The sequence below is a fragment of the Sceloporus occidentalis genome, unplaced genomic scaffold (assembly GCF_023333645.1).
Source record: "Sceloporus occidentalis isolate IW3139 unplaced genomic scaffold, rSceOcc1.0.p SCAF_293, whole genome shotgun sequence".
NCBI classification, from domain to species: domain Eukaryota; kingdom Metazoa; phylum Chordata; class Lepidosauria; order Squamata; family Phrynosomatidae; genus Sceloporus; species Sceloporus occidentalis.
Window position 1 is genome coordinate 534,949 of NW_028317273.1, and position 13,411 is coordinate 548,359.

Genomic DNA, 13,411 nt, shown 5'->3' on the forward strand with positions numbered 1-13,411 from the left:
ATATAGATGTGAGGATAATTCCCATTACAGCAGATAGGGATTGGGCCCAAGGTGGGACCATCTCCTCACCTAGAGAACAAAGTATTGCCCTGGGGATAAGCCCCAGTTAACACAGTTTAGGACAATAAGGGAACGCTTCAGTTATAAGGAAATGTGTTTCGGAGGACCCTCTAATCATATGTTTGTAGCGTTCCCTAGAATGCTCACATTTCATATTTATTTGTTTAAAGGTATGAGACGTTATTCCCATTCCCCAAATAACCAGCAATAAAAAAATATGTAGTTCTAAACATCTTAAAAAACTACTCGGTGGGTTAAGAAATATTTGCCATTCTATTTCCCAGGATCGGCTGCTGTCAAGAGACACCTTCCAGTCTTCATTCTCCCTGACTTGTTTATTAATAACCTTGAGGTGGGCATTCAAACTAACATCTCATTTTTTACAACTGACACTAAAATATGCAGAGCAATAAAGTGAGATTATGGTGCTTATTGTCTAAAGGCAGCATTTGAATAGACTGTGAATTTAGGCCAGTAACTGGCAGGTTAGGCTGAGCGTAGACAAATAGAACTCGGGAAAAAATGCGCTTCCTATGCACATAATGGGGTTATATTAGGGGGACCTTCCAAGGATAAGGGTGAGATTTGGAATATTATTCTTATTTAAAGTGCACCAAGCTGTGCAAATGGAATAAGGAAAGGTGGACCGAGATGCAGAGGAAGGAAAAAATATATTTTTTAAAAATCTGGGGATATATCTATATCTATATCTGTGTAAAAGACACACACACACACACACACACACACTAACATTCAAATTGTTGGGAACAAATTTTGTCCATTAAAATAGCATGACATGGATCAGAAATACAGAGCAGACTATGTTAACGTTGTAAATGACCATTGTAGGTGGAAACGGCTAAGTTTTAATGGAATCTCTTAATAGGCGTACAGAGGCCCTTTATCACTCCCATCACTCCTGTGTTCCAATGGCCCTTTATCACTCCCATCACTTCTGTGTCCCAATGGCCGTTTATCACTCCCATCACTCCTGTGTCCCAATGGCCCTTTATCACTCCCATCACTCCTGTGTTCCAATGGCACATTATGTTCACTAACCCAAGTTTAAAAGTCCTAATGGCACTCAGCTTATCTATATATATAAAAATAATTTTCACTTGCCCCGCTGTCCTGCCAGTGGGATCCACAGTCCATCAATGGAGGGGCGCACTTGCCGAACTTGTATTCAAAGCAAACTTTTATTCTGCAGTAACAAGAACAAGTTTCAGACCACAGCATTCCTAACCCACTGGGGGTTCTGTGACTAGCACATACATATACTGTATATGATATTATTATTATTATTATTTATTTGTTTTATATAGCACCATCCTATTCTGCAGCACTGTACAGTGGGTACAGAAAGACCATACATGGTTATTGGTGCCACCTATAGACATTACTGTGTTTGCACCCCCGTTTGGCCATACACAAAATCGCTGCTATACATATTTTATAATACAAGAAGACAGCTGGGGGGTAAATTCATCTTGGTTTTTTTGTGAGCCCTCTTCTATAGGGTTATTGGAAGCAGATTAAGCAGCAGCTGATTCTATAAGAAGCGTATAACACGGAGTGCTCTTATAGTCATACTGCAAGGTGTCGTCTTATATTTATGATCACAAGTATTAGAATCCTTAGTTTACATATAATTATCCTTTTCATCGCCATTATATCTTCTTGCTTGGACCCCTAAAACCCTAGAGCCACAAGTGATCGGGAGAGGCATCGTTCTGTAGAAGCTACAGGCATAACCATTCCATGTTTATCAAATATATATATAATGTATTGAAATACAAATTATATATTTAGTGGTTTAAAATAATCAAATAACACCCTTGTTTGTATATTATAGTCGCCGGTAAATTTAATAACAGCGGTAATAATAGCGTTATTATGTAGTTCTTTCTTTTCCTATGGCTGAAAACCTTTTGATGTGAATTAATTTTTTTTTTTAGCCTGGCCACTTTATTCTATTGAATCGACAACAATGGGCAAATACAATTCTGTGACAGAGGTCACCGCTTGCAGCAGTTGGCAAGCATGCTAATGACTTGAATTTAACTCGGGACTGCGGAGAAGGGACAATTCACATTGCTTCGGAAGTCGCGTTAACCCTATCCACCTAAAAGTACACTCAGACGCATGCGCAACGGAATACGACGGAGCTGTATAAATCAATAAATAATAATATTGATTGGGGAAGAGAGTCATGGCTGGGGTTTAGAGAAGATTGGGTGGCAGGCTGGGTGGGATATTGTACGTTCACATAAGAGGGACGATGTTTATGGTCTGATCATCAGCCGTGAGTAGCTTTCGGTTTGGATACAAGCACCTGCCAAACGGATAATCCTTTCAGTGTTTTGGTAGAAGCTTTAATTGTCTTTTTTTTGCAGCCAAAACAGACCCTGTCCTAATTCTGTCTCTTCTCTTGGGAAGTGAAAGGCCAGATAGAAAGAGCACATATCCTTTTAAAATGTAACCAGTTCAAATAAATGAGTGGTCTGTGTATTAGGAGGAGGGGAGAGGTAGGTGTCTTGGTGTCTGTGTATTAGGAGGAGGGGAGAGGTAGGTGTCCTGATGTCTGTGTATTAGGAGGAGGGGAGAGGTAGGTGTCCTGATGTCTGTGTATTAGGAGGGGAGAGGTAGGCGTCCTGATGTCTGTGTATTAGGAGGAGGGGAGAGGTGGGTGTTCTGATGTCTGTGTATTAGGAGGAGGGGAGAGGTGGGTGTCCTGATGTCTGTGTATTAAGAGGAGGGGAGAGGTAGGTGTCCTGATGTCTGTGTATTAGGAGGAGGGGAGAGGTAGGTGTCCTGATGTCTGTGTATTAGGAGGAGAGGTAGGTGTCCTGATGTCTGTGTATTAGGAGGAGGGGAGAGGTAGGTGTCCTGATGTCTGTGTATTAGGAGGAGGGGAGAGGTAGGTGTCCTGATGTCTGTGTATTAGGAGGAGGGGAGAGGTAGGTGTCCTGATGTCTGTGTATTAGGAGAAGGTAGATGTCTTTGATGTCTTTATACCCACAGAAAAGTGCCCCTGTTGCCCATTAGGCTTGCTCCATTTCATTATTATTAGGGCCCCTCTTATTCCCTCACAGCTCATGCCACTCACTGTCTGATATCCATCGTCTGCACAGAAATATCACAGACAGGTCTCTGCTCCCTGCCCATCAGAATTTTTCTCCTAGGATTTTTTTTTCTTCAGGATATTGTTCGACAAAAATAACCTCCCTGGGAGCTTGTAAAAAACACTGCCCCCGGGGAGATGGCGTACGTGCGCAGGAAGCCGAACATTTAGCCTTTGCTTTAAGGGTTCATTATCCCCTGTAGACAACTGAAAAGGTGGTCCTAAACTATACAAGGAGTTAAACATTGGATTTTCAGACCAATATTAGACAAGCAGAAATAGTTTTTTTTGGGGGGAAAAAAATCAAACATTTGATTAAGTGAATATACAATATATTTACATTTGTAGCAGATTTTAGGCTCAGCAGTTACAGATTTGATGGTTTGGTTTTCCAAGATGGTAGAGCGGAAAATGAAGACACGGGTCATGCTCGCAAATGCAAGAAGAACTCAAGTCAATATCCCACTAGTTCTACAGAAGGTTTTAGGTATGTTACGCTGATCTGTGGGGCTCTATGGCTACTCAGATGGCTACCTCATAATCCCAACAGAGATAAATGTAGGGACAGACCATGAGACGGATACTGTTCATGGTCAATTGATGTTATGAGGAGAGACCTTGAGTGGCACCAAGGTGGTGGATCAAAGGTCCAAGTGATGGAAGAGACTTACCAAATTAGCACATGTACATACCTAGATATATAAAAACTTGAAGAATACATTTTCACGCTCAGATTTATTTAGGGGTTTTTTTTCATAAGAATGTTGGGTTTTTGACTTTCTTTTCTCTCCGTATTGTTTAAGTCGGGCCGGTTTGATCTTGCAATCACATTGGTGGTGAGATTTGTAGAGTAGCGGGAATTCTGATTTGGATTGCTTTTCCTAGTACATCTCCAGCTACCGTTGTACAAGTGAACATGGTCATTTCATGGTCCCTTAGCTTCCTTTCCAAAAGCATAAATTTGATTTGATGTTAATTGGATACCCACACCACAGAGACCATAGCTGCCCTTACGCAGAAGGTCTGTGTCAGCCCATGGGGAGGCTAAGGCTAAAAGCATCGGCTGTGTCTTTACCACTGTCTGTCCCCTGTTTTCTTGCGGTCTAATTTAATGTGTCTCATCTCAGGTGATTAACATAATTAACAAGATTAGATGGCCTTGTTATTCAGTGTAATAACATCTTCTCTAACACAAGGCACATGTTTTACTGACAACAATTCTACTCAATCCTGGAGGAACAGACTGTGTATTAATCCTCAATGAGAGGCTATTGGGTCAGTAGATCTCTTTTAATCCTATACAGCGCTCGGCAAGACATGCTTGAAGAACCAGGTTAAGACTCCTGGGGATAGCTAGACACATGCCCCCTCCCGGGACACCCAGGGCAAGGCCGCAACGGCCCACACCTAGCTATCCCGGCACAGGGTTGGAGGTTTCCAAAGAAGCTTAGGTGACATATTATCTCCTACGGTCTCCTTCTTTACAACATCTATGACGTGATGGATCAGGATGGTCATTACACCAAGCACGGAAGAGACAGCATTTCCCACTATGCTGTGCTTTAAGGGCCAATCTAGTCCTCATGTATTAAATGTTCACATGCTGTCCAGTGTGCCTGGACTTGAGTGCATTTTGCTGCATGCAAATAGGAGCATTTATTCTTTAGTCACAGAGTCAGAAAATGAGATTCCTGGCTTATTTGCCTTCTTTCCCCTTAAGTAGCCTTTTTGCACACTATATCGCTTCCACTGAAATCAATTTGAGTGGCGGCAGCCTATTGCAGTGTTTAGCTAGCATACATGCCATTGGCTGCCACCACTCCCGACTCCCATAGGACCCCAGCTCCCATTGACTTTATTGGGAGTTATGAAGCACAGATGCATATATCCTGCTTTCAGTAACGACATCCACAAGGTGAGAAAAAAATGAGACCGAGGTCACTGCTAACGTATAAAAGCACCTGTTCTCATGTAGTAAAATGCATTCAAGATCATGCAAGCTGGGCTCCAAAATGTATGTACATAAAACAAAGGCTGGGGTTCCATTTAATGGCCAACACAGCAACGTAACCTTCGTTCTTTATAACGGGCAGACTGACTAAGAGACACCTAGGTCACCAAACCTTTGCAGTAACAGAAAAGACAAGAATGGGTCAGTGTTAACCCTTTTCCAGATTTATCCCACTGAATGGAAGGTGCTTGTATCGGTGTATCCACAATAATCCTTTACTAGACTAGACGTGTCTGGATTAGTATATCAATCCTAATCTTTTGCCACAAGGAGAGCTATCAGTGTAAGCATTTAAATATTAATCCTTCATTAGGTCCAACACTTATTTAGGACTTCACGCTAGACACCAAGTAGATATTTGGTGTATATATTTTGGAAAGGCAAACCTAAAAAGAAATTACCAGTTAAATCCAGGTTCTCAGGTCTTTTCTCCTGCATGTACTCATTGCTGCAGGGCCGTTTTGACATTTTTGGTCCTTTTATGTAAAAGAAACCAACCAACTGGTGTTTTTTCACTAAACTGGTAGTGTGTAGGAGAGCTGAACATTTAATTTCCTGAAATGACTATACTTTATAAAAGGTCAACCCCAACGAGGTTCTCCTACAAGAAAGGCTACGTTGAAAAATACTGGAATTAGTTCAGGGAGCTAATAAATCGGTTTGGATCACTTTCTTACTGTTACTTTTGTTTGTATCCATACAGCATCAATACAATGTTAAACGAAGCAATGTATGGGAAACAATTTGACGGAGCAATTCTTTTCTGGATACAAACAGAACTTTTTCCACTGCCGGAACCTCTGGGCACAGCTGCGGACTCCAACCCCACAAGGTTTAGCCAGCCATAAAAGCCAAGGGTAGTTGACAATTCAGTTGCAATAGGCTAGGACTCCCATAATGCAAATCCAGCCATCCGAGACTTCCATAGGCCATTCCAGAAGGTAGTTGGTTCTTGTGCCCAGTTATAGTGTTAATGATGGCAAAGTGGTGCGTGGTGTGCTTTGTGGATCTGCCCACCCTGGCTGCACCAGCCAAGAGATACAGATGTGGATTTAATGTGAGGGGAGAATAATGTTCTTGCTCCGTTGCAGCTATTGAAAAGCTGTAAAGGGGCTGTTGGGGCTTATGGGACTCGCTAAAATGCGAGTGAGCCAGCAGAATTTACACACTCTGAAGCCTCGTCCTGCCATCTGCACAACACCAGAGCCTGCGGATTAACCCTGCCCTGGCAGCTACAGGCGCTGCAAAATATTAACTCGATTATTATGGACCCAGTATACAGTTCCCAGTCATTTCTCCTAGGGGCTCATATAACCTTCCGTGTAAAACTCCACTTGCCAGTATAACGTGCTCTAGCCGTCTTCTTCTTGGTTGATATAACCATCCATATAACTCATTCCTAATATAATTTATATAACCTTCCCAATAACCTTCCCTTTTCATCCACCTAAACCATACCTATACTCATTTATGCCCTCCATATAACCCCCATAGCCCGCCCCACTGCTTCATATAAGCCCCCCCCGTGTACAGTAACTCCTCCTGAATATAGCCCACCATATAACCAGTGACATATTCTGGCCAAGGCCTATGGCTGCAGTCCCGCTGTAGCAAAACCAGGCGGCAGATTGCTCTATTGGGCAATGAGCTTATCTTTGCCCAGAGACTCTTAAAATCTTAACCCTTTTAATAACAGATGACTTGCCAAATGTATTAACTAAATGGCCCTATTAGCGGTCCTCATGGAAGCCTTAACTTGTCATTATTCGGAGATACACATAATTGAGCCACCTGCATTCAAGCATGGATCACAAATGCAAAATACTGGGAGCAAAAAAGTGTAGCCTTACGTATGATCATAGAAGTATAGAAAAGGAAGGAGTGAGCTCCAGACTGTGTGACCCCGAGACCCTGAGATGCTTAAAGATTAAGCCCTGAGAGTTCCTAGGTGTGGCAAGCAGGCCCCCCTCCGGTGCTCCCCTGCTCAATGAGCCGCTAACAAGGGGGATCTATGATCTCCTCAACTGGCCAATTTACACAATGGCGGACCTTGACGAGCTGGCACGGCCTCCATTGTATGCAGCAAAAGGGACAAAGAGAGTGCCAAGCTATTACATCATATCCAGCAGTGAAGACGATGTTAGTGAAGGGGCAGCTCGGGGCAATACCCTGGGCCAGGCCTAGTTCTGTAATTGCTCCACACAACCCCTCCTATTATTCCAACCACCTCCTCTTATAGCTCCATATAACCCCTCCCTATAACTGCTATTACAACCCAATAGCTCCTCCTATTAATGCCTGTAACTCCTCCCATTATAACCCCAGTAGCTCCTCCTATTACTGCGTGTAACCCCTCCCATTATAACCCCTATTAGCTCCTCCTATTACTGCCTGTAACTCCTCCTTTTGCTCCATTCAGCCCTCCATACACCCCCTAAAACTCACCATTATAAAAATTCTCTGCGTGGCCCTCGGCAGCTCCTGTCCCTCTTACCCAGGAGCAGCGTGACGGGAGGATAGTTGGAGGCTGTGATTTATAGCATGTTTCAGCCCTATTGATTGAACACGTGCACACGCATAAAATGTTCCTCAGCCCCTGGCCCGAGACGCTAATTTATATCCCTGTGCCCTTCACTGCCAGGCACAATATACGGCGCAGGCCCACGCTGCCAACTCCACTTTTAACCTTATAATTCTGTGCTGGCTTTAAATAGAGAAGGGAAATTATCTCAGTATATTACCTGAGCTCTGCTGTCTGCTCTGTATGTCCTTTATTACACACGCGGCCACTAGCTGCATGTATACATCGGCCACTGTTTTATTATCAAAGACAGGCAAAAACCGCATGCATTACAAAGGCCATAAAATATACATAGAGAAAAAAATCAACAGGGCTCAGCCGCGGTATAAACAGCTCATCGGTGCTTCGGAAACGGCTCCGCACACCCACTAATGAACGTGAGGCTAGGAGACTATCGCTCAAAGAAGAATACTTCACAATCTTCATAGAACCCAACTGAGGCCGTAAGGTTACAGAGTAGCCTTCAGTCCGTCTCTAAAAGAACGTTGGACACAATATTGCGCAGACAAAGCAACCGCCTTAAGCGAAGTCTTCCAGACAAAATGCTTCTGGTGGTGAATCTATTCACACAATATTGAGGTGTACATGCTTTTAGAGACGGAAAGAAGGTTTCTTTATAATGTATGATCTTCTGCTGGATCTATTAAGAATGCCAAGTGCCGGTAAGGCCACAATTGGTGCGAGGGATGCAATTCCAATTCTTACAGGTTTCCAATGAGGCCATGTCCTGGCAGTTAAGCATATTTTCCAACGATGCTGGTTTTTGTGAGACGGTCTCGATTTCCAGGCAAGCAGTGGGGAGCATGGCCCAGTTGGGAAGACCCTCTGATCTCCTCCTTGGGCTTTTCAACAGCCCAAGGAGTTGAAAAAGTCAATGGAGGTCTACACTGTTCACCTCCATTGCAGCTTCCACTTTGTCTTCTCACAATGCTAGGCGGCTATGCATGACCATGCATCCAGAACTACTGCCAATAAAGTACATGTACCATCACAACCAACCAACTATCAATTACAGATCACAGACCTCATCAAGGTAAGATGCTCTCTCAATCCCCGCTCGTACTTAACATTACAGTCGGGATCCACAAACCAGTTGATGCACCCAATACCTCTGTCAAGGGTGTCTCTCAGCTGTTAGGGGCCACAGCGAAGGTGGCTAATGATACGCAACCAAGGAACACACTTAGTAGTGATCATTAGTTTAAGAAAACTATACATCTTGCGATGGGATATGTTCCTCAACTCACTAAAATGCTCTGAGGGGGCTTAACCTTGGACACTTCGCAGATCCCGTTGTCAGACTGGCAAAAGAGTTAATTCATGAACCTGTATTTTTAACCAAAGAGCCAGCATTCTTTTTCCTTCTTGCTATTACTCATACACATGGACTGGAAACAGATATATCATTCTTGTACTTAAATCCAGGTACTCAAGCTCTAACAATCAATGAGGGTTACATATAAATAACCATTCCATCGCAAAGTGGTGAAAGTGGAACAATCAGCAGTAACATTCCATCAGTTGCTATAGTGAGTGCGTCCGTCCGTCTTTATAAATAACCCCCAATATACGCACATTCATCTTGTTTTATCATTATCCCCCCCCCCCCGATCTTCTCTCTTTCCCATATCAGGGCTGCCTTTAACATGGGGCAAAAAGGGCATTTACCAGTCTTGAGGCCACATCACTCCTATAAATAATAAACTAATTTACTGCTAATCAGCTTCCAATCACTGACACAATGGCCATTGCTTCAAAATCAATATGCCTTAGAGGATTTTACTCATTGATTCAATATCTACAGGTGGGAAAGCAGGGGGGATTAACGGAGGAAATTAACATTTTATATATAGGGGTAAAGGCTCTCAGTGCCAGCAGTGTCGGGCCATGTATACCAGGCAAAGGTTTTCTGTCTCCATAGAACGGAAAAAGGGGGATCTCACAATGGACCCATAAAGCATTTAACCCTTTGTCTGCGCACACATCAAAGACTTAGAATTAACCTGTCAATGAGTCTGAAAAGTATAAGTTAAGGAACCCTCCATGCCAAAGCCTGACCCATGGAGTTGTGCATGAGAACATTTCATTCCCCTCAGAATGCACAGCATGCTTACCAAGTGTCCTTTTTTAGGAGAGATTGGCTGTTTTGGGGATCCAAACCCTTATGACCCTCTTTCTACCCCTAAAAACAAATGCATTCCTCTTGCGTGTCTGTCAGTGTGTATCTTTGTGTGTGTGCGTGTCTGGGTATGCTAATGGGTGTGTGTCTAGGTGCATAAGTGTGTGTGTCTAGGAATGTTAGTATGTGTGCGTGTCTGGGTATGTTAATGGGTGTGTGTGTCTGGGTGCGTAAGTGCATGTGTCTTAGTATGTGTGCGTGTCCAGGTATGTTAATGGGTGCATAGGTGCGTGTGCATAGGTAGTATGTGTGTGTGTCTGGGTATGTTAGTAGATATCTGTGTGTCTGGGTGCATAGGTGCATGTGTCTGTTAGTATGTGTGTGTGTCTGGGTATGTTAGTGGATGTCTGTGTGTCTGGGTGCGTAGGTGCATGTGTCTGTTAATATGTGTGCGTGTCTGGGAATGTTAGTATGTGTGTGTCTGGGTGCGTAGGTGCTTGTGTCTGTTAGTATGTGTGCGTGTCTGGGAATGTTAGTATGTGTGTGTGTCTGGGTACGTAGGTGCTTGTGTCTGTTAGTATGTGTGCGTGTCTGGGAATGTTAGTATGTGTGTGTCTGGGTACGTAGGTGCTTGTGTCTGTTAGTATGTGTGCGTGTCTGGGTATGTTAGTGGATGTCTGTGTGTCTGTGTGCGTAAGTGCTTTTCTGGGTATATTAGTATGTGTGTGTATGTTAGCTTGTAAACATGTCTTGTAAATGCTTATAGAGCTACCAACAGATCAGGGGTTCCGTGAAACCCCTCACCACACTCCCCAAAAACAAAACTGCCCTTCTTTGAACATTTACATTTTTTGGGGACATATCCTAAAACAGTCAGCCAGGGGCATGCTATGCTATTTACAATCACAAACCAATACCCTTAAAACATCTCCAAAAATGATGTTGAAAATAAAAGGGGGGGGGGATTCCGCAGATGCAAGTAAATAAATAATGAATCCTGGAACTGCTATGCCGTGGAATATTGGCCCATACATCTTGTCAAAGCCCTGGATATAGGCAAAGTTAGTGGTTTACTTATACATTATTATTGTATTGCCACAATGAATTATAAGGCCAGATGGGCACAGTGCTAGTAAACAGTGCGGCTTTATCTAATTAACTCTTCCGCTGCCGGAGGTCTATAATGCAGACTCATTAATAAGGAGTATCGGCTACCGCTGGCATTTGGACGACGATCAGATGCCGCCTTCAACCCACGTCTCTCTCCTGGATAATATAAAAAGAGGTTAGTGTGTCAATCCCTTTACACTAATCAGAAAGCAAATTAATGATCTGGTATTTCCTGAAGTCGCAAGAAAACAAATCTTTCTCCCTCTTTCACCCCCGCCTGAACCTCCTCAATTCTTACTAATTAGCATTTATTCCCTTTAAACAGCAGACAGCAAGGCCCCCCGGCTCATTTCTATAGCCCCAAGTTCATTACCTCTCACAGACCACGCAAGTAGGCAGAGAGGCAATTAGAGTCATGGGACACATCCTTCGTTATAAGCCTTCACATAGGGATGCTGTGCGTTTAACTCCTTCAGACACAAGTATCCATCTCCGAGGCTATTTTATTCAACACAGTTGTATCAATATTTTACCATCGATTGTCGTCTTCCTCTGCATTATCCTACGGTTTATTTCCATGTTCTCTGAAAATCAAGTTGAACAAAACCCAAAGGCCTTTATACGTTTTCTTCCGTATATACTTTTCCCCCTTGCTTTATTACCCCCTTGTACCCCATTCTATCAAAGCCTGTCATTCTCTAAACCTTTTGGAGGTTTATTTAAAAACAGAGAGTTGAAGAATGTAATCTCATCAGCATCACTAAGCATTATGAAGGACCGACCATGGCAAATTTTCTCCTGCAAGAAGGAATGAGTTGACCAAGCATAACTTACTTGTTACATCCTACAACCCACTGTGTAATGAATAAGCACACTTTTCTTTCATTTTTGCCCTCCTGTACTGTCTCACCCCCCATTTCTGTTGCCCCATGTATCCCGTTTTTGCCACCACATTATCTCTACTTGATCTGCATTCTTTCATTCTCTGACTAATTCATTCACATGTTCTTGCCATTCTTACCCTCATTTTCTCCCTTCTCCTTACTTTCTTGACTCCTCCATTGCCTCCCATAGTTTGGGCAACCTCTAACCTGCATAGAACCATTTTTCCTTTCCTTTACCCTTTCTTTTCTTGCTTTTTCTTATTTCTTTCTTAACCTATGCTATTCATCTGAGCTACAAAAACTAAACAGACTTAACCAAGTAACTGGTAGCCATCACACTTTAAGACATCCAGACAAGTATTCTGTGGTCCATCTTTTCCAAAAACAGCTCCTGTATTTCATTGGATTTAAACCAGAGATCTATTCAAATACTCTATCGGAGGGAAGCGGTTAGGATGAAGTGGCAGGTCCTGTGTTTCAGCAGCAAGGGGTTACCCTTGCTCTCTAGGGTAGGCATTCATGAGAGTTAAAGCATTGTATTAAAATGAGGAGCTGTCGGGGATCAGAAATTGCGAAGCTGTCAGGAGCCCTGACATATGTCAACATTATATCTTCATTATAGCAGCATCAGAGCCTCCTGAAATACAGACATTGCCACACAGCTTAAATACCGCATAGAGCAGGATGTTAACATATTAAAACCTCTGCCCCCAAACACACATACAGCCCAGAACATGTAATCTGTATAAGGTATACCATCACCAACCAATCCATTTTTATCCCAAGGCATTCTTTTACTCTTTCATTCCTGGAGTTTTGTAGCTGTTTTATCTGACTTTTTTTGTGTGTTTCATCTTTCCCGAGTAGATTGTAGCCAATATTCCACTGTTGCAATTATCTGTACGTCTCCCACAGTCTGACATTCAAAGCTCTCTACCCAGCCGCTCCCCCTTTCATTTCATTCCTGATCTCTCCATATGTTCCTGGACATCTCCACCGCTAAAAACACAGCTGCCTCCTCTCCGCACCATTTCCCCCTCGCTGCCCTTTTCCTTGTTGCTCTTTGCAAGTACAACTCCATCTCTCGCTGCTTACGCCAAGAACTTACAAGCTGTATCTTCAACTCGAAATCCATTTCTTCTCGAAACAGAATGCACGGATAACATGACTCTAACTCTATTTCACATCAGCAACAGGGAGCGCGGCTGTAAATGTCCACATATCTGATCAAACTGAAAAACGGGCTCCCGCAAGTCAAATTATATGTTAGTAAATCCTCCTTCCGGCTTGTACGTTCTGCATGCCCAGCCGAGCAAAGTACATTCTAGTTCTATTCTTTCTATACCTTAAAATGTTGAGCAGAGTATGAGGAGCATATAGCTTGTCACCTATTTCTAGGTCTATTTCAGAAGAATTATCTATTTTTTATTTACACATTAGGATTTAAACATGTTTCTGGTGTTTCTATACATTTTATGGTGACTTAGAATCCTGTGAGACACTCAGACCCAGTAAACATTCT